Source organism: Nyctereutes procyonoides, unplaced genomic scaffold (genome assembly GCF_905146905.1).
Source record: "Nyctereutes procyonoides isolate TBG_1078 unplaced genomic scaffold, NYPRO_anot_genome, whole genome shotgun sequence".
In the NCBI taxonomy this organism is placed as follows: Eukaryota; Metazoa; Chordata; class Mammalia; order Carnivora; family Canidae; genus Nyctereutes; species Nyctereutes procyonoides.
Genome location: NW_026575021.1, coordinates 4,120,297 through 4,141,172, shown reverse-complemented (window position 1 = coordinate 4,141,172; position 20,876 = coordinate 4,120,297).

Sequence of the window (20,876 nt, the reverse complement as noted above, 5' to 3'; positions counted from 1 at the left end):
TATGGCAGCTGCCAGAGGGAAGCAAATAATAAGCTCTAAAAATGCCAATTTTAACTTAAAAAGAAATCTATAATTCTCACAAGGTAAGAACGCTGCTTCACCACAGAATTTTCAGAACAATATGCTAAGGAATATGGATTCATGTGCCCTTGAAACTGACTTCGAATAAGTCTGTGTTAGAAACAAAGATCATTTAAAAGCCTCTTTTGTTTTGGCCTCTAAGTTCTAATCAGACAGAAAAGTGGCACATTTTGGAGAAGTGGTTTGCTTTTGGCCAATTACCAATATCAATCCTGTGAGGAACTGACCTTTGCAAAGAAATTTTCAGACAACTCATAAAGGTGTCTCGTGGTAATCCCCTGCCAGACAGAACCTTAGAAGACTACAGGGTGTTTAGAATTTTCATGTCTCCCATAAAAGAATATCATAATGCTATGGATGGCTCTGTCAACTGGAGTTCATTAATTCTGATCACAACTATATCTTAAAATCCTTAAAGCCCAAAATGACTAAAAAAAAAAAAAATGAAACCAGCTTCATAGACAAATCTCCCATGTTTCATTTATTAAGTATTTTACCCAAATGTTTCAAATTGTATATTTTTCTATGTGCCTATCATTTTAGCAAATGTCTCATATTTGTTATTTTTTTAGTCTTTCAAAGAGACTATACAAACCATTTTTAAATATATATGTGCGTGCATTTTCTTTAGACAACGTTCTTAGATCTAATTAGATTTGCTAATGGATCTGTAACAGTCCAAACTGAATAAACATTGCAGGAAAATGTTCCTTATATACTTAAATACAATTGTTATTTCTGCTGTTCATATTCAATAAGCTCTCTTCTTTCTGTTTTATTTTTGGATAATAGTATCATGCAACCATGCTTCAGAATATCATCCCTGGAGTCTGATTGTCTGAGTTTGAACTCTGTTTCATCACTTACATCTGTGCAACATGGACAAGATTACTCACATTTTCAGATCCACAGTTTTCTCGTCTATAAGCTGAGAGTAATAGTGGTATTTTTATGTGATAAATGTGAGGACTCAATGAAGTGATGTACGTGAGGCACTTAGTTGCAAATGGATCAACAAAGTTAATGAAAATTGCCAAGAAAACATTTTACTTACATACTGTTTTTTTAAAAATTAATATTAGACAACTCACACAACTTTCTCTTTTATTGCTGTTCTTTAATAGACATTTTAACTTTTTCTTTTATTCTGGTTTTATTTTAGAATGATTATTGGTTGAATGGAAAAATCAATGCATGCAGGAGGAGTGCATTTAGGGTGTGGCTTAGTAATTTGGAACACCTGAACAATAATCCAGTTCCATGGAAACCTGGTATTTTTCATTATATCATTTTTAAGAAAATATGCTAGATTATCTGAACTTTAATATTTACAACAAAGACAACTAGAGTGAAGATATATCTATTTCTACATCTATCCTCTCTTTTGAGGTATATTTCATATTGTGCTCATAAAGTAGTCTAAGATTGACTCAGTATATAATTCTGATATATGGAAAAGTAAACCCTCCCCAACCTCTTTGTTAAAAAAAAAGAGGTATATAAATTATATATTTATATATAATTATATTATAAAAGGTATAAATTCAATAATTCTGTGAATTTGAGTCTATGTGTTATCTTTATCTCACAAATATTTGCATTGACTATCTCATAACAATGTGCTTCATCTTAAAAACATTTTTGAAGCATCAACAGGGAAAAGACTTTCCCCCAAATCTAATAATCCTCCAATATAGTGTATTGATGGAAAATGGGATGCGGAATCAATACAACTGGTTGCATAGGAAGCCAGTTATGTAATCATTCTGGTAATTTGTTCATCTGAAAACATACCTAACTTATAAGTTGTTGAGAGGTATATTTAGTTGGTGCTGTGTCCTGATTTTGTTGGCATTGCTAAGATGAAGGTGCTTACATTGGATTTTGAGTATCTTTTGTTTCATCTGTCCATTCCTAGAAACATTTCCTCTCTCTGTCTAACCTTCTTTATTTCAATAAGTACTTTTCACTTATCTTTTACTAATCACTGATGTAGACTTTGGTTGTATATCTTCATGGTTGAGATTTTCAAAATTATTAGATTTTTTTTTGGTATTTTCTGGGGAAACTATGAAGACATGTCTCTCTTAGTGACAAAGACTTTTTGACCAGTTCTGTTCTAGAGACAATTACTTTTTCCATTTGTTTAAGGTGTCACTGAATAATTACATTATCTTAAGTTAGCAATATCAAATAATTAGTTTCAGTTTATTAGACTTTTAATAGTTACACCTTAAAGATCTCTCTTCAAAATTTTTAGTGCAGGGCAGCCAGGGTGGCTCAGTGGTTTAGCGCCGCCTTCAGCCTAGGGTGTGATCCTGGAGACCCAGGATCGAGTCCCATGTCGGGCTCCCTGCATGGAGCTTGCTTCTCCCTCTCCCTCTACCTGTGTCTCTGCCTCTCTCTCTCTCTCTCTCTCTCTCTCTCTCTCTCTCCCTCTCTCATAATAAATAAATAAAATCTTTAAAGAAATTCACTGCAAAAATACAAAGAAAATACATATCACTACAAGTAACATATGTAACATAATTAAATTTATATTCAAACCAATTATAAATACTTCAAATGTCTCCTACTATATTTGCTTATAACTCTCATCCTGCCAGTAGTGTATTAATTTGCAATTTTTTATTCATTTTCCCCATAGTGCTGATTTGCAGTCTATATGGAGTATCATGCAGTTCTAAACATTGCATGTTTTATTCAGTTTGGGGGGATGTTTTTAACCACATCCTTTCTTGGTAAGGCATGAATATACATGTCTTTGGAATACCTCCAAGGAGCCTCAGTATACTTTTTGTTTGTTTGTAAAAAGGTAATTTTTATTTGTTTGTAAAAAGGTAATTTTTGTATTTGACATCCATTGTTCAAGACAAAAGAGACAACAGTTTTCCATCAGTCAGAAACCAATAGTAAAACTGGGGGAGGGAATATTACCATATTGGTATTGCACTAAACTTGAATTTGAACTCAACTCAGAATTTTTCTGTACTCATCCTGGGTGACACATGACTCTTCTTTGTGTCTGGTTAAAAAAAAAAAAAATGGTGTGTTGCCTTTTACTCTCATCGCACATAAGACTGATCCTTAAACTTTCAAGTTCCATAAGTTATAATCAGCTAAAAGGATTAATATTAACACTTCATATCAACTCTAATGTAAATAAAACATGTTTTCTCATTACCACCTACCATACCACACTTTGTTTGAGACTAGTTTGTATATAATTGATTATTCTTCTTGCCAGTTTTCTTTTCCTTTCCTTTCCAATGTCTTAAAATTATTGTGGAGAATATAGTTTTGCTTTAGTTGCTGAAATTTCAGCGTTTCTCCTCTCTTTTCTCCAGAAATCAATGTGATGTTAAGACTTTGTGGAATTGGTGATTTTGTCAAAAAAAAAAAAATGTGCCTGAGAGGAATAAAAAGAAAAACAGGAAAAGGTTTTGATGAAACAAACTTTTGAAGAAGTAATAAGCAAACCATAAAGCCAAAGCTTATTTTCCTTTCTCTGCCTGGAATGGTCTCTCATTTTTTCATTAATCTGGACGTGTTTTGGCTTTCAGCAACACAATCCTAATGAGAACCAGCGAAGAAAAATGTAAATTCAAAAAATTAAACTAACGGAAGCTCAGGAATTAAACGAGACATTAGGGATGAACAGAATCTTTGAAAAACTGATTCTTTATTGAATATCTCTTTCTCTCTTTCTTTCAGAATGACAGCCTCCTTACATTTGTAAATAAAGCTCTCAGAGACTTCTGATAAAGACATGCCAGCCTGGTCACTGAAGGAAACTCAGTATTATTATCTTTAATCAGAAATTTAGGATTCCTATTAAAGAGGTTCAGATTTGGTTAGGTATCCATCCTAGAATTCATCAATCATGAGCTAAGAGTGTAGTGTGGTTCACAGGTGTGTATGCAGACCAACCAGTGTGTCCAGGAAAGCAGAGTAAAAGGAAAAAAAAAATGTAAAGAGCATTAAAGCTGACATGGACGTTAAATTGTTGAAGTGACGGCAGGTCTATTAATCAGAAAGGAAGGAGGCGTGCTAAGCATTAAATTCTTTAAGGTCTAGCATGACAAACACTTTGTCAATCAGATTTTTCAAAACTACACTAATTACTGCTTGCTTCATGTTCCCAATAGAACTTCATCCATACTCATTTATTCTATTACAGAAATTTTCATATAGCATTATACAATCTTACATACCTGCCTCCCTACAATTTGACCTACTAGAGTTTGTACCATGTTTTATTTACCAATGATTGCAATAGTTCAGGCACATTCTAGCTTCACGCTACACATTTTTAATAAATAAATGAATTATCCTACACAGTTTGATATAAGTATAATTTATGCACCCTTATTTGTTAGCCTCCCCTTCTTTCTGCCATCATATTATCATATTAAGTGCTTTCAGCCAATTTTTTTCATAACAAATGTCTACATATACTATTATATTAACTGCACTATTTTCTTCAGAACACTGCTCACTCTCCTAAATCATTTAATTTTTATTCACATCCTTATTTAATATCTCTTTCTCCGATTAAAGGAATGAAAGCTTCTGATATTGAGGTCTTGTCTTACTCATCTCTGAATTCTTTTATATATATATATATATATATATATATATATATATATATATATTTTTTATTTAGAACAAGTGGAAGGAGAGGCGGAGCATAGATCCCACGGGCAGCTCAATTTCACAACCCTGAGATCATGACCTGAGCTGAAACCAAGAGTTGGCCGCTTAACCAACTGAGCCACCCAGGCGCCCCAGTCTCTGTGTTCTTAATACCTAAAACAGTAGCAGATTTGTAGCAGGTGTTTCCAACGTAATAAATGATACATGGGAAACCTAGTATAAATGCTGGCATTCAGAGATTATTGTTTTACGCTAGATAAAAAGCCTGGCAATTAAGCACACCAAATTATTGTGAGGACTGAAATGTGCATAAAGTTAGTTCTTAGTAGTATAACAGAGAAAACCGTTATAGTTGACAGTGGAATGAACCTGGGAAAATGGGTTAGATTTGTTGTTTAGGGGGAACTAAGGGTGAAAGGGAATGCAAAACAGAAGTAGCGTTATGAATACGTGAAGGGAGTGAGGCAGGCTCAAGTATTTAGCAGCTTGAACAGAGGAGTGGGATACTAGCAGATGAACACTGGAGAATGAGATGGGAAGAATCTGAAGCAAAGCCTTGGAGAACTTTGAATTACAACCAAGGAAACCTCACCTATTTTTTAAATGCTGAAGAAGCATTGGTAATTTTTAATCAGATGATAATGAAGTCATTGGAGATTTGCCAGAGGCAATTGTTAGAATCAAGATGAAAGGTCATAGAGGGGTAAGCTAGGAGACAAGGAATTGAAATAAATAGGAGGTATTGTGTGAAAATACACAATGGAAGAAAGATAAAACATAATTGGCAACACAATGTAGAGACAAGCAGGGCAGACTCAGAGACTTTGAGTCTAGGTGACCGGGTAGATGCAGGTATCATGAGCAGACATAAGGAAAATATGAAACTAAGGAAGTTAGGATAGATGCCTCATATTTTGTAGGAAGTCATAGGATATCTGGAGCTGCGCAGTAGCAGAAATTGAAAATTTAGGACTGGAAGACACATAAGTCAAGCTGTGAACACAGACTTGACAATCGTGCACAAAGAGGTGAACATTGACTTCAGATCTGGTGAAATGGTTCAGGTTAAATTTATGGAGAAAGATGAGAAGCAGACTTAAAACAGATCCATTGGGAAATTTCTATTTATTAGTATTCTTTGTAGAGTAATAGATATTAAGGTAGGGTGAATGTTTTTAATAATGAATAAGGTGTTCTAAGCAGAAAGTGATTGTATTATAAAATAACCCAGTATAATATAGGGGTAGATATCAGATTTGACTTTATATTCTTTCGTCCAAAACAACTTATCTTCATGAAAACTTGATCAAAAAAATTTCATTGACATAAATTCTTATTCAACAATGAAAACCAGATGGCTCCCTTGTGGGTGCTCTGTATTACGTAAGGCCCCCCACCTTCCATGATTAAAATAACTTACTGAGCTGATTGCCAGGCTTCCAAAGGAAGATACTGGAAATGGGTATTAGAACATAATGTAATCCACACTTGGAGTTTTTCTCAATTTTCTCTGGGAAATTCATTTATTTGTTCATTTAGCAAACAAGTAATGATTATCTATTGTGTGCTTTACTCATTGATTGTAGTTTATTTGCTTACCAATCTAGAGTCTTACCACTTAGAGGAAATACAGACAGTTTATTCTAAAACACTAGGATTCCTTCAAGGTTAATAAAGTCATTCGTAAAGAAAACTAGCCAACCATAGTTTGGGGGGAAATATTGAAACTGTTTTGAGGGTACTAATGCTCAACAATTTAGCATAAGATTGTGACACTAATGTGAGAAAATTGTAAAGAAGCTTTAGAGGAAGAAATTTCTATTTCCTTACTCATTCAAAGTATTTATACCAAAAATACGTGGAAATGAATGAATACTAACAGAAATAGAAATTGAAATGTTTGTGGCAGGGCATAAAGATAATGCTCAACCTCATTCACATGCAATCATTTTTATAATTTAAAAGCATTTTATGCCTGTCCTTTCCCACTTTCCTCCTTTGTGTCTTTTGACAGTCACAAGCTTTAAATTTCCAGTTTTAGAGTTTTCACTCAAAATACTATTTATTGTAATGAGTTTCTTTCAGAATAATGCAGTTCATCATTTTATTATATATAATATTTTAAGTTGTGTTAAGGAATTGCAAGCAATTGGTAAAACAATAAATAAATAAAAATATATACACAGTACTACAAAATCTAGAGTGAAAATAGCAGCATTTTGCTGCATTCTTCTCTGGCCCCCAATCTTACACCCAGGGCTAACCATTTTCAAATATTTAATTATTATTCCTACTATTTATTTGCATGCTTATCAGCAGTATGCTATATTAGTAATTTCATGTAATATTTCATGTTAACTAGCAACTTCTTGCTAAGGAAACTGAATTTTTTATTATACCACCTCTCCCTCAACTTCAGCTCCCTACATACTGCCATGTATAGTCACATGAGTATTTTTTGTTTAAATCAACAACTTTGGGGATCGCTGGGTGGTGCAGCAGTTTAGCGCCTGCCTTTGGCCCAGGGCGCGATCCTGAAGACCCGGGATCGAATCCCACGTCGGGCTCCCGGTGTATGGAGCCTGCTTCTCCCTCTGCCTGTGTCTCTGCCTCTCTCTCTCTCTCTCTCTCTGTGTGACTATCATAAATAAAAATAAATAAATAAATAAATAAATAAATAAATATCAACAACTTTGTTTTTTATTATATTGACTATATATTTAAATTATTTATTTCTACAATATTAAAGCATACTTAGGTTTCTTTGATATAAAACTTACTGATTTTTCCAGCATTAGTGACTTCCTTGTGTTTTGACTTGGTTTTCTTTGTATCTTAATTTAATTGCTTCCACATACTCCATCAGATATGATAGCTACCTACAATGTAATTTTTTAAAGTGTCAGAAGATATTAAATAATCGGAAGTTTTTGTTTTTGTTTTCTTCCTCCCAGAAGCTCCCTTCTTCCTGACACAATAAATCCTGCCTGTTCTCACAACTGATGGCACAGCTATCATTCTATTTTCCTACCTAAATTCTACATCATCCTTTGTCTCTTTTTGGCATTGGATTTCCTGTTCCGCGGGCTTCACATTTTATAGTAGCTTCATATCAAACGGAGGATGGAAAATAAATATATTTTGGGGATGTTTGTATTACTGAGAATGTCTTCTTTTCTTACTCTTTTTGGGGTATATAATTTTAAACTGAAAATTATTTCCCTTCAGAAATTTTAGTCCTGTTGTGAATGAGAAATCTGAGGTATTTGGCATTTGTTTCCTGATTTGCAATATGACTTTTCTCTGGTGTTTTCTTTATTCCTTATGTTCTAGACTTCATAATTAGGTACCTTGGATAGCATATGTGTTATGTATCATTTTGTGCACTGTGTTGGGCAGTTGCATACACAGTATGATATACTTTTTATGTGGAGACTTCTTCATTTGGCGATTTTAAAATAATCTTCTATAACGATTTATGTGTTCATTGTTCAGTCTCACTTTGTTAAATTCAGTCAAATGAGAACTTCTGTGTTGATTCTTTAAATTTCTTAGTTTGTCTTTTCCCGTTCTGTTTGATTTTTTTTTGTTTTATTTTTTTTAGATTCTTTATACATCACCCTCTGACCCTGTTGTTGAATATTTTTATGCCATTGAAGTTTTAATTTCCAAGATTTCATTATTCTTTAGTGATTATTCATTTTTATGCATTCCCATTAACACTTTATAAATGCAATATTTTGCCTCACTTTTCCCTGGATATAAATTGTACATATTTCCCTTATGCATGATGTTCATTTCATCTGAGTTAGAACCCCTCCCTTCTTTTCTATGATCATGTTTTGTGTTGGAGATTTTCCTTTTATGGCTGGCATTTATTGGTGGTCCATTCATCATTAACAGTGAGACATTAATGATGGATTGACAGCTCTGCTTGTCTGAGTAGAGAGAATTGACATGTGAACTATACTGTAATAGGAGAAGATAGGAATCTAGAATTTATTGTAGACTCTAAATGTCAGTGTTTTGAAGATTTTACTGTGAGACTCTCAATTTCCTTCAGCAAACAGTATTCCTTGCCTAAGAGGCACAAGACTGGCTTCTGGCATTTTTGAGATGAGGCAAGACAAAAGCTAAAGTTGGTCTCACAAGAATACAGACTGCTACCTTGTCCTGTGGTTTTCATTGTGTCTCCTCTTCCTCTCTCTTTGGAGCAATATTCATTATTTGTTCTTTGGAGTCGCTCTTAATCCTCCTTGATGATGGAATGGAGAGATGAGGGCAGTCAAGTCACTCAGAAGAAAAATAAACAGGAATTGGGCATTCCTGCTAGTCTGTATATAAGACTTCTTCTCACCTCAGTACCTTTATAAATTCTGGTCCCACTGTATAGGAAACTCCTTCAAATATTCACATGGTTGGCTTCCTCCATATTTCCACCCCATGTGCAAATGTCACTGCTCTATGAGATTTACTCTTAAACACGGCATTGAAAATTGACTTTGCCTTCCCTCTATCTTTACCACGTGTATTTTCCAAGAAAAAATTACTTATAACATCCTGATAGTTTATTTGTTCTTTTTGCTTATTATTCTTTCCTTTAGGATATAATTTGCATGAGCACAAAGATTAACTGCTATAGGTGAATCACTATAGACACCTGGTGAACAAAATCCCAAACAGAGAAGCTAATCCAGAAAATAATTATTGAATAGAAATACTTTATTTTTATTCTAATAATCTTTAGGGTTTCCTTCATGGATTATCACATTGCCTGTGATTAAAGACAGTTTTATTTCTTCCTTTCCAAATTGTCTGCCTTTTATTTTATTTTTTTAATTGTCTGCCTTTTATTTGCTTATTTTCCTGCTTGATTGCACTGCTTAAGAACTTCCAATATGATGTTGAATAAGAGTGGTGATTAGAATGGATACTGTTATTTCTGAAATTAGGGAAAAGCTATTCAGTCAATAACATTAAAATATGTTAGCTGGAGATTTTTTTCCCCAAAAAGCTCTTTACCACTCCAAGGAAACTCATGTCCATTCCTAGTTTGCTTAGGCTTTGGGTCATGAATGAATGAATATTGATGAAATTCATGATTTCTTACATCTAGTGAAATTAAGATTTTTTTCTTTATCTGTTGATATTTTGATTGGCTTTTTGATGTTGTTGATCCAGTCTTTATTCTTGAGATGAACACCACTTTCCAGTGCTGTATTATGTTTATGTATGTTGCTAGACTATATTTGTTTATATTTTCTTGAGAATTTTGTCAGTTATAGATAATTGTCTATACATCTTTTTTAAAATACTTTTCTCTGGTTTTAGAATCAAATGATGCTGGCCTTATAAAATGAGTTGGGAATTATTTCCTTCCCGAATATTCCCTATAATAACATATGTTTAATTGATATTACTTCTTTACTTCTTTATTATATGTGTGATTTAATTCACCAGTGAGGCCACGTGGCCTTTTTTTTGTTTTGTTTGCGGGGGGCATGGGGAATGTTAACTACAAATCAATATCATTAATGGATGTAAGATTATTTGTTTATATTTTTTTTATTGGGTAGCCTTGGTTTGAGATTTTTTTTTAAAGATTTTATTTATTTATTCATGAGAGACAGAGAGAGAGAGAGAGAGGCAGAGACACAGGCAGAGGGAGAAGCAGGCTCCCTCCCATGCAGGGAGCCTAGGGGGGACTCGATCCCAGGACTCCAGGATCATGCCCTGAGCCAAAGGCAGATGCTCAACCACTGAGCCACCCAGGTGCCCCTTGGTTTGAAATTTTTAAAGAAATTTTCCATTTCATTTATTTTTACCAAAGTTTTGGCCATACAATTTTTAATATATGATTATCATTTTAATGTCTGTAGAGTCTCTTGTCCTCTTTCATTTCTCGTGTCCATAATACACATCTCCTGTTTTCTAGGTCAGTTTCACTAGAAGTTATCCATTTTATTCATTTTTTTATTTTTTACTTAAAACATAATTTTTGTTTTAAATAATTTTTTATTTGCTTTGGTTTTAATTTGTTCTTTGTTCTAATTTGTTTAGATGGAAGTTTAGTTCATTAATTTGAAAGTCTTTTGTTAATATATGCATTAATACTATAAATTTCTCAGCAGTGTTCTAGCTGCATTCCTCACATTTTGTTGTTATATTATGTTATTATTTAAAATTTTAATTCCAGTATAGTTAACAGTGTTATACCAGTTTCAGGTGTATGATATAGCATTTCAACAATTCTATACATTAGCCAGTGCTCATCATGATGAGTGTACTCTTAATCCTTTTCCCTTATTTCATCCATCTCTTTTACCCAACCCCCTCTGGTAACCACCAGTTTGTTCTATAGCTAAAAGTGTTTTTGGTTTTTTTTTTTTTTTTTTTTCTTGTTTTGTTTCTTAATTCTTCATATAAGTGAGACCCTGGCATTTGTTTTTCTCTGACTGATTATTTCACTTGGCATTAGACTCTTAGATCTATCCATGTTGTTGCAAATGTCAAGATTTCATTCTTTTTTATACTTGAGTGATATATACACATACAGTGCAGGAAGGTTCCTTTTTCTCCATATCTTCTCCAACACTTGTTTTTTTGTTATTGATCTTAGCCATTCTGACAAGTGTGAGGTAATGTCTCATTGAAGTTTTGATTTGTATTTCCCTGATGATGTTGTTGACAATCTTTTCACGTGTCTGTTGGCTATCTGTATGCCTTTTGTGTCTTCTGCCTGTTTTTAAATTGGATTGTCTTTTTGGTGTTGAGTTGCATAAGATCTTTATATATTTTGAATACCAGTCCCTTATTGGATATGCCATTTGCAAATATCTTCTCCCATTCAGTCGATTGGCTTTTAGTTTTGTTGATTCTTCCCTTTGCTGTGCAGAAGTTTTTGATGTAATCCTCATAGTTTATTTTTGCTTTTGTTTCTCTTGCCTCAGGGGCTATACCTAGAAAAATGTTGCTACAGCTGATGTCAGAGAGATTGACATCTGTACTCGCTTTTAGGATTTTTATGGTTTCAGGTGTCATATTTAAGTCCTTAATTCATTCTGAGTTGATTTGTGTGTGTGGTGTAAGGAAGTGGTCCAGTTTCATTCTTTTGCATGTAGTTGCCCAGTGTTCCCAACACCATTTGTTGAAGAAATGATCTTTTTCCCATTGCGTATTCTTGCCTCCTTCGTCAAAGATTAATTGACCATATAATCTGGGTTTATTTCTGAACTTTCTATTCTGTTCCCTTGATCTATGTGTCTATTTTTGTTTCAGTACTGCACTATTTTGATTACTACAGTTTTGTAGTTTATCTTGAAATCTGGGATTGTGATGCTTCCAGGTTTGTTATTCTTTTTCATGATTGCTTTGTCTATTCAAGGTCTTTTGCGGTTTATTTGTTCTACTTCTGTAAAAAATAGAAACATCTGTTGGTATTCTGATAGGGATTGCATTAAATGTGTAAATTGCTTTGGGTAGTATGGACATTTTAACAATACTTGTTCTTCAAATCTATAACCGTAGAATATTTTTCCATTTGTTTGCAATGTCTTCAGTTTGTTTTGTCAATGTTTTACAGTTTACAGAGTATAGGTCTTCCATGCTGCAGTTAAGTTTATTCCTAGGTATTTTATTATTTTTTGGGAATTGTAAATGTTATTGTTTTCCTACTTTTTCTTTCTGCTACTTCATTATAGTGATTAGAAATGCAACTGATTTCTGTATATTGGTTTTTACCCTGCAAAATTACTGAATTCATTTATTAGTTCTAGTAGATTTTTGTAGTCTTTATGGTTTTCTATACATAGTATCATGTCATCTGCAAATAGTGAAAATTTTACTTGCTCCTTACTAGTTCGGATGCCTTGTATTGCTGTTGTTGTCTGATTGCTTTGTCTGAGATTTCTAGTACTCCCAAATGAGAATGATGAGAGTGGGCATCTTTATTTTATTCTTCATCTTTGGGGAAAAGCTGTCTCAGTTTTCCTCTATTGAGTGATATTAGCTGTAGCTTTTTCATATATGACCTTTCTTATGTTGAGGTATGTTTCCTTGAAACAAACTTTGTTGAGAGCTTTTACCATGAATGGATATTGTACTTTGTCAAATGCTCTTTCTGAATCTATTGAAATGATCATGTGGTTTTCGACTTTTCTTCTGTTGTAATCTATCACGTTGATTGATTCATCAATATTGAACCACCCTTGTATCCCAGTAACAAACGCCACTCAATTGTGAAGAATGATTTTTAAAGTATTATTAGATTTTATTTGCTAATATTTTGTTGAGGAATTTTGCATCTATATTCATCAGAGATATTGGCTTGTATTTTTTTTTTTATGTGGTATCTTTCTGGTTTTGATATCAGTGTAATGATGGCATCACAAAATGAATTTGGAAGTTTTCTTTCCTCTTCAATTTTTTGGAATAGTTTAAGAAGAATAGGTAGTAACAGTACTTTATTTTTTAAAGATTGTATTTATTTATTTGAGAGAAAGAGAGAATATGAGCAAGGGGAGGGGCAGAGAGAGAATCAAACTCCCCAATGAGCAGGGAAGCCCAAATGTGGGACTCAATCCCAAGACCCCAGGATCAGGACCTGAGCCAAAAGCAGTCGCTTAACCAACTGAGCCACCCAGGCAGCACCCATAGTAATACTTCTTTAAATGTCGTTAAAATTCGCCTGTGAGGCTGTCTGGTTCTGGACTTTGTGTGTGTGTGTGTGTGTGTGTGTGTGTGTGTGTGTGTGCAGATTCAATTTCATAGCTGAAAATCAGTCTCTTCAAAATTTCTATTGCTTCCTGCTTCATCTTTGGTAGGTTATGTGGTTCTAGGAATTAATTCATTTCTTCTAGGTTGTCCAATTTACTGGCATATAATTTTTATAATATTTTCTTATAATTATATTTCTGTAGTGTCAATTGTTATTTCTCCTCTTCTTTCACTTCTGATTTTGTTTATTTGAGCTCTCTCTCTCTCTCTCTCTCTCTCTTTCTCTCTCTCTCTCTCTCTCTCTCTCTCTCTCGATGAGTCTGACTAAAGTTATATAAATTTTGTTGATTTTTTTTTCAAATAACCAGCTCCTGGTTTCATTTATCTGTTCTATTGTTTATTTAGTTTCTAATTTGTTTTTTTCCTGCTCTAATCTTTATTATTTTCTTCCTTCTACTGGTTTTGTGTTTGGTTCATTCTTCCTTTTCTCTTTTTGGCATAAGATTAGATTATTTGAAATGTTTCTTGCTTCTTGAGGTAGGCCTGTATTGGTATAAATTTCCCTCTATTTTGGACCATTATGTCTTCATTTTCATTTGTCTTCACATATTTTTTATTTCTTCTTTGATTTCTTGGTTGACCCATTCATTGTTTAGTAGCATGTTATTTAACCTTGTATGTATTTGTGTTCTTTCTAGATTTTTTTCTTGTGGTTAATGTCAGTTTCATATTGTGGTAAAAAAAAAAAAGATGCGTAGTATGACTACAGTCTTTTTGAATTTGTTGAGACTTCTTTGGTGGCCCAACATGTGATCTATTCTAGAGAATGTTCCATATGCACTTGAAAAGAATATGTCTTCTGTGTTTTAGGATGGAATGTTCTAAATATATTAGATCATTAGTCCACTGCCTTAATCAAAGTCATTGTTTCCTTGTTGATTTGCTGTTTGGATGATATATCCATTGATGTAAGCTGGATGTGAAAGTCCCCTACCATTATCATATTACTACCAATTACTTCTTCTATGTTTGTTATTAGCTGCTTTGTGTATTTGGGTGTTCCTATGTTGGGTGCACAAATATAGTCATTATATCTTCTTGTTGGATTGTTTCTTTTATGATTATATAGTGTCTTTTGTCTTCCTCCTATATAATCCAGGTGCTTTTCAAACTTTTGCTTCCGTGCTTTATCTCAGCAGAGCTCTTTGCCTGTTGTCTCTTTAAGGGTAGTGACTCAGTTTCCTATTGCCTTTGTAACTTTCCCAGAACTGAGGCAAGTGTTCTTTTTAAAGTTCCAGGTGTTAAGGCCCACAGTTGTAAAAATTTGTGAAGAAATTTTGTCCCTCTAATTTTCAAAGCCAAATGTTATGGAGATTTGCTTTCCCCATGTGTGGAGTGCCTATTGTGTGTCTGTTTCTTTTCCCTCTCCATGCGTGTGGCATTCCTTCCTCCTGAGGAGAGTCTCACAGGTCTCTGTAGCTCCTGCCCATGTCTCCATCCTTCCTACCCTCTATGATATGGTCCCATCTCTACATTAGCTGTGACAAGTCTGTTTTACTAGTCTTTGGGTCATTTTCTGGGTGATTTCTATTGATGTGGGTATTATGTAGTTGTATCCATGGAACAAGGTGAGCTAGGGTCCTCTGACTCTGCCACCTTTCCTTGAAAAATCATTCCACACATTTTGAAATATATGTTTTATTTTCATTTAATTTAAAATATTTTATCATTTCTTTTTTATTTCCTTTTTGATCCATGGGTTATTGGGAATTGTGTTTTGTTTTCAAATATTTGTGAGGTATCTTTACATAATTTATTTTTAGTTTAATATCATCTTGGTCAGAGAATTATGTAGTATCTTTCTTTACCTGGTAATATTTTTTTAACATTTATATGCTTCATCTGATATGATCACTTCAGATCTACTTTGATTAATATTTGTATAATCATATTTTTCTGTTTCCTTTTATACACACACACATATTTATGGTAAATATGAAGTTAGTTTAGAGATTACATAGTTGAGTCTGGGTTTTTTATCCAACCTAGTAATGTCTTTCTTTTAATTCATTTTAGACCACTTGCATGTAACTAAGTTACTGATATGTTTTAATTAAAACACAGTTTCATTAGTTGTTTCCTATTGGTACTATCTGTTGTTGCTTTCTTTCTTCTATTTTTCTTTTGCTTCTTGCTGCTTTCATTTATATTGAATATTTTATTTCATTTTTTTCTCCACTACTGGTTTCTCATTTATACTTTTGTTTGTTTGTTTTTAGTTGTTAACCTATGATTAAAATATATATCCTTAGTTAATCACAATATACCTTTAAATACTATTATATTGCTTTATGTGTAGTATAAGAACCTTGTAATGGGATATTTTTAATTCCTGCCTCTGATCCTTAATACTATTATTGTCACAACTTATTTTGCATAAGCTATAAATATACTTATTTCCACTTTTGCTTTAGACTAGAGTGATCTCTGTTCTGGTTTACATACCAAATTTGGCAGATATGGGGTCTTTAGGGTTCAAGGATGTGACTGACCTCACATGGTCTGTTTCTACCTTTGTCTAGTGGTATAGAGGATATTTTATTTTATTTTTTTTATTCCCTTCTTCTTGCTTCCATGGGTCCTTAACTATACCCTGAAGGTGACAAGATTTTCTGTCTTACCTCCAGTGTCTTACTTCTTTTTACAAAGGAGTTGGGGTGATAGATCCAAGTAGTTTCTGCATTTCCCACCGAAGTAATTACTCCCCCCCCCCCTTTTCAGGCCTATAGTACTGAGGGAAACTTTAATTGTTTTCTTGTTCTACCATAAACCTTTCTTGTGAACATGTACTGAAGTCCATACAGAAAACCCTTTGACTGGTACAAGTTCCCTTTGGCTCTGAAATTCCCAGTAATTTCATATCTTTGTACCAGTCCTCACTCCAGTTTTAGAAATTTGTTTTAAAATTTTAGCTTCTATGGTATTCTTGTCTTCTTTCCATGCTCTCCCCCAGACAAGCCAGTGCTTGTGTCTGAGTTTCTCTTTTCTGGGGCTTATGCTCTTGGATTTCATGATTTTGATTGCCTTGTGATCTCAGTTTTCTGATGAGGTTAAAAATGATGATTTTAAGGATTGTTTTGAGAATGTTTTGTTGTTAGAGTGGTAGTGAAGCTCTTTTCATATTTCTGGATCTTTAGCAGAAGCTAGGAATAGTTTTTTTAAAAACATATTTTTTTTCTGGATATTACTACAAATTCCTTTTGTTCAATAAGCTTTGCTTGCCGGAGAAGGCAACTGTCATTCAGCAGTATACAACAATATGCTTACCATGTAAAAATCTCAGTAACTTACATCGAGTTATGTCTATGCCAGAGTCTTTTTAAAAGTTTAACTTGGTGTCATTTTATAAAGATATTGAATGTAATGTTTATAAACTAGTTGATAATGTAAACTAGACTATAATGTATCTCTATAACTTATTTTATCAGAGAATCAGATTTGTGTTAAGTAACTGCTTTACAAAAATTTTCTATAAAATGCAAATACATTGGACAGGAGGAAGATGAATCAGTCCTCAGTAGACTGTAAAACAACATAGTTCCATTAATTCAAATATTCAACAAATATTTGTTTATTGTTCGAAAGTACCAAGCACTAAGCAATATGGCAGATTCACAGTGAAGAGTAAAATACACATTGTTTATCCTCATGATTTTTAAATAATTAAATAAAAAATATGAAAATATGTTACATAGTATAGTATAGAGAAATAGACAAAGAGTATAGAGAAAAAGTATAGAGAAAAGTATAGTATAGTATAGTATAGTATAGTATAGTATAGTATAGTATAGTAGAACAAAGGAGTGGAGGAGGACTTAGGTTTAGGGAAGTTCTTTCTGAATAAGAAATATCTACCCTGTGTCCTTAAGGATGTTTAAAAAAAATAAAATAAAAGAAATTGTATTCTAGATAGAGAAAGTGGAATGTAGGATGACCCTTAAGATAGACAAGAACACTGTGTTTTTGAGAATGTGGGGAAAGGTCACTGTAGCTGAAGCTGAGGGAACATTGAGGGTAGTGTGAGAATTTGAGGTTGCACAGGTGGGCAGGCAGGGCCGTATCACTAGGGTTTTGGAGGGTATGGTGAAAATGTAGCTTTTATTCTATGTGCAAAAGGAAGCTGTCTTCTCATTTCAGTAAATGGCAGTTCTATTTTTCCAGTTGTTAGGAACTCTTACATCCTTTGTTCACTTATGTATCCTGAGTGCCAAAAATGGTACCCAGGAAGTTTAATAGACTTATGCAGATTAAAAAAAATTTAAATTTTGCTTTTGTACTAGAAATTTTACCCAAATCTATTCATATTTATCTTTCTTTCTTTCTTCACCTGCACTTTACTTAATGCATTCCAACAACTATCTAGTTCTTGCTATTTGTTTTGACCATTCTCTTCAGTTGTTGTTGTTGTTGTTGTTTTTAAGATTACATATAGCTCTTTGGTTGAAGGAGTTAAATTTGAGGTAGAGAAACATGTTTAAATTCCAAATTTATAAAAAAAAAAGCCAAATTTATCATGTAATTTTGGGCAATTTGCTCAAAATTCCTGAGCCTTAGTTTCTTTATAAAGCAGTATATAATCTTTATCAGAGAAATTTTATGGTGAATTAATAAGAAAAAAAAGTGTAAAGTTGCTAATGCCAAGAAAATACTCAACTAATGGAATGCTCTATTATCATTAACAGTAGCATTGTTATTATGTTGTGATATAATCGTCTATGATAATCAACATTAAAACATGCCTCTTCCCAAATGATTTCCTAAACATTAATGATTAAATTTATTATTTAACTTAAAAAAAATTCATACTTTAGAAATCTCATCAAAATCTTAAGCCTGAATGGAGAATGTCGCATAAATTATGTTGAATACTTCTGGAAGAGTTAGTGATGCTCTTAAAAACCAGGGGTTGTGGGCAGCCCTGGTGGCTCAGCAGTTTAGCGCTGCCTTCAGCTCCGGGCGTGACCCCGGGGTCCTGGGATGAAATCCCACCTCCGGCTCCCTGCATGGAGCCTGCTTCTCCCTCTGCCTGTGTCTCTGCCTTTTTCTCTCTCTCTGTCTCTCATGAATAAATAAATAAAATCTTAAAAACAAAAACAAAAACAAACGGGTTGTGACTCTGTAAAATAAAAAGTGTCTAATATAACACGTAAAACATGTTGATATTATTTGCTCAGCTAAAGAATTGCAGAGAAATTTAATATTAGAAAATATATTTTATTTGATGCTATTTGATTTCTTTACCTTTTTTACTCCACAAGGATCCTTCTTATTTAAAATAACATAATCCAAATTGTTGTGGGAGTTACATCATGGCTCTCTTATATCCTTTTGCCAAATTTCTCCCGTCACTTAACTGTCTTTCACTTCTCATGACTATATAAGTATTGTTTAACCCCAATTCAAATAGAGAAATTGTAAAACTTGCTCTCTTCGATCCTAGTCATAACAGGCAATTGTGAATTTAATTGGCACAGGGCATTCTCTTCAACAATTAGCTGATTGTGCTCACCTAACTTTTACGCAAAAGACTGGCAGTGTTGATCTTTGTCTATGAAATTTCAAGAACCTCTCTAGTTCTAAAAATACCCTTTTCATGGATAAGCTGTTTTCACAGAAGCCATTCTGATTAAATATAACCTGTTTTCAGGTAAGAATTCACTCACCATCTCTCCCGCTGGAGGAAGAGTTTTGCTGTTGACACAAAAAAATAAGTTGCATGAATGTGGATGGATGGTTAAGAAGCTTCAAAGGAGGTAGAGGTGAGTTAAGAAATGGGGGGAATTACATCTCAAAGAAAAACATACATCAAGGTACCCTCACTGCATCTCTAACTAGATAGACATCAAATTCTTCTCAACCCTCTATTAGGACTGGGAAGTCTGAGCTTTTGACCTTGACTACCTAAGGGAACTGAAGTTGCAGTTGTTTCAAGTTCAGTTTTCTTATTGATGCTATCCTTTTTTCCAACTCATAGAGTTAATTTTAAGTTGTGATTAGTGATCATCTTAAGGACCTTTTAGTATTCCAGTATTACATTGCACCGTGCTAGTTTAAAGGGCTGAGATATCACTTTGGTGGTGGTGGTATATGAGTTCAGATACTGCAGAGAGGATTTCTTCAGTATCTGCTCTTTCACCAATCCTTTCTCTCTTTCGCTTCTGTCCACCTGACCCCCCATCATTGGGACTCTCATCACAGACTTCTCATTTGCAGATTCCCACGAAGCTTTACCATTTTTCTTGCCCCATTTTTTAACTGCCTTCCTTCAGTAAAGAGGAGGATTTGGGTTGCTATTGTTATTACCTTGGAAGGGGAATCTTTGAATAGTTCTGTTGGTCAGAGCAGAAAAACACCCCTGAAAAGACTGCCTAAAATTCTCCATGCAGGAGAACTAAATTTGGCAGGATAAGCATTTAAGCCAAATGGTCCAGTTGTTCTAAGAACCAAAGGAGAAAGTGGCTTGAAGCCAAAAGAAATAGCAGCGTAATTAGCGGTTACTAATTTATATTAAAATTTTAAGATACATTAAATATATATCATAAATCAATTTCAAGTTTCTGCATGGTATGAATAATGAGTTTATATTTTTATTTCAGCTGTATTAAACATAGTTTCATTGTTTTTCCTATTAATTGTGAATTCTTTTAAAATGAAATGCTGGAATCTATAACAATGTTTTTTTTTTTTAAAGGTTTTATTTATTTATTCACGAGAGACCCAGAGAAAGAGGCAGAGACACAGGCAGAGGGAGGAGCAGGCTCCATGCAAGGAGCCCAATGTGGGACTCGATCCTGGGTCTCCAGGATCAGACCCTGGGCAGAAGGCGGTGCTAGACCACTGAGCCACTGGGGCTGCCCAACAATGTTTCTTTTTTTTCAAAAAAAGATTTTATTTATTTATTCATGAGAGACCCAGAGAAAGAGGCAGAGACACAGGCAGAGGGAGAAGCAGGCTCCCCACAGGGAGCCCAAGTAGGACTTGATCCCAGGACCCTGGGATCACAACCTAAACCATAGGCAGATGCTCAACCACTGAATCACCCAGATGCCTCTATAACAATGTTTCAATACTACATATAATTTATGTCAAATCATTCATGTCACCATTTCATCACGTTATTGTCTTTTCATTAGATGTATATAAATTTGTCTTATTTACATATATCTGTATACAAATGTATTTATATACATTATAATTTATATATTATATAAATGTATATAATAGATGTATAGATGTAATATTTTCCTTCTTCTGATAAGTCTGGTTTAATATATCTTTCATGAATGAAAATATTTAGACTAATTCAAACTGAAATGCAAAAGTTCGCTTCTTTTAGGAATACTTGAACTTTAAGGATTTCCAAA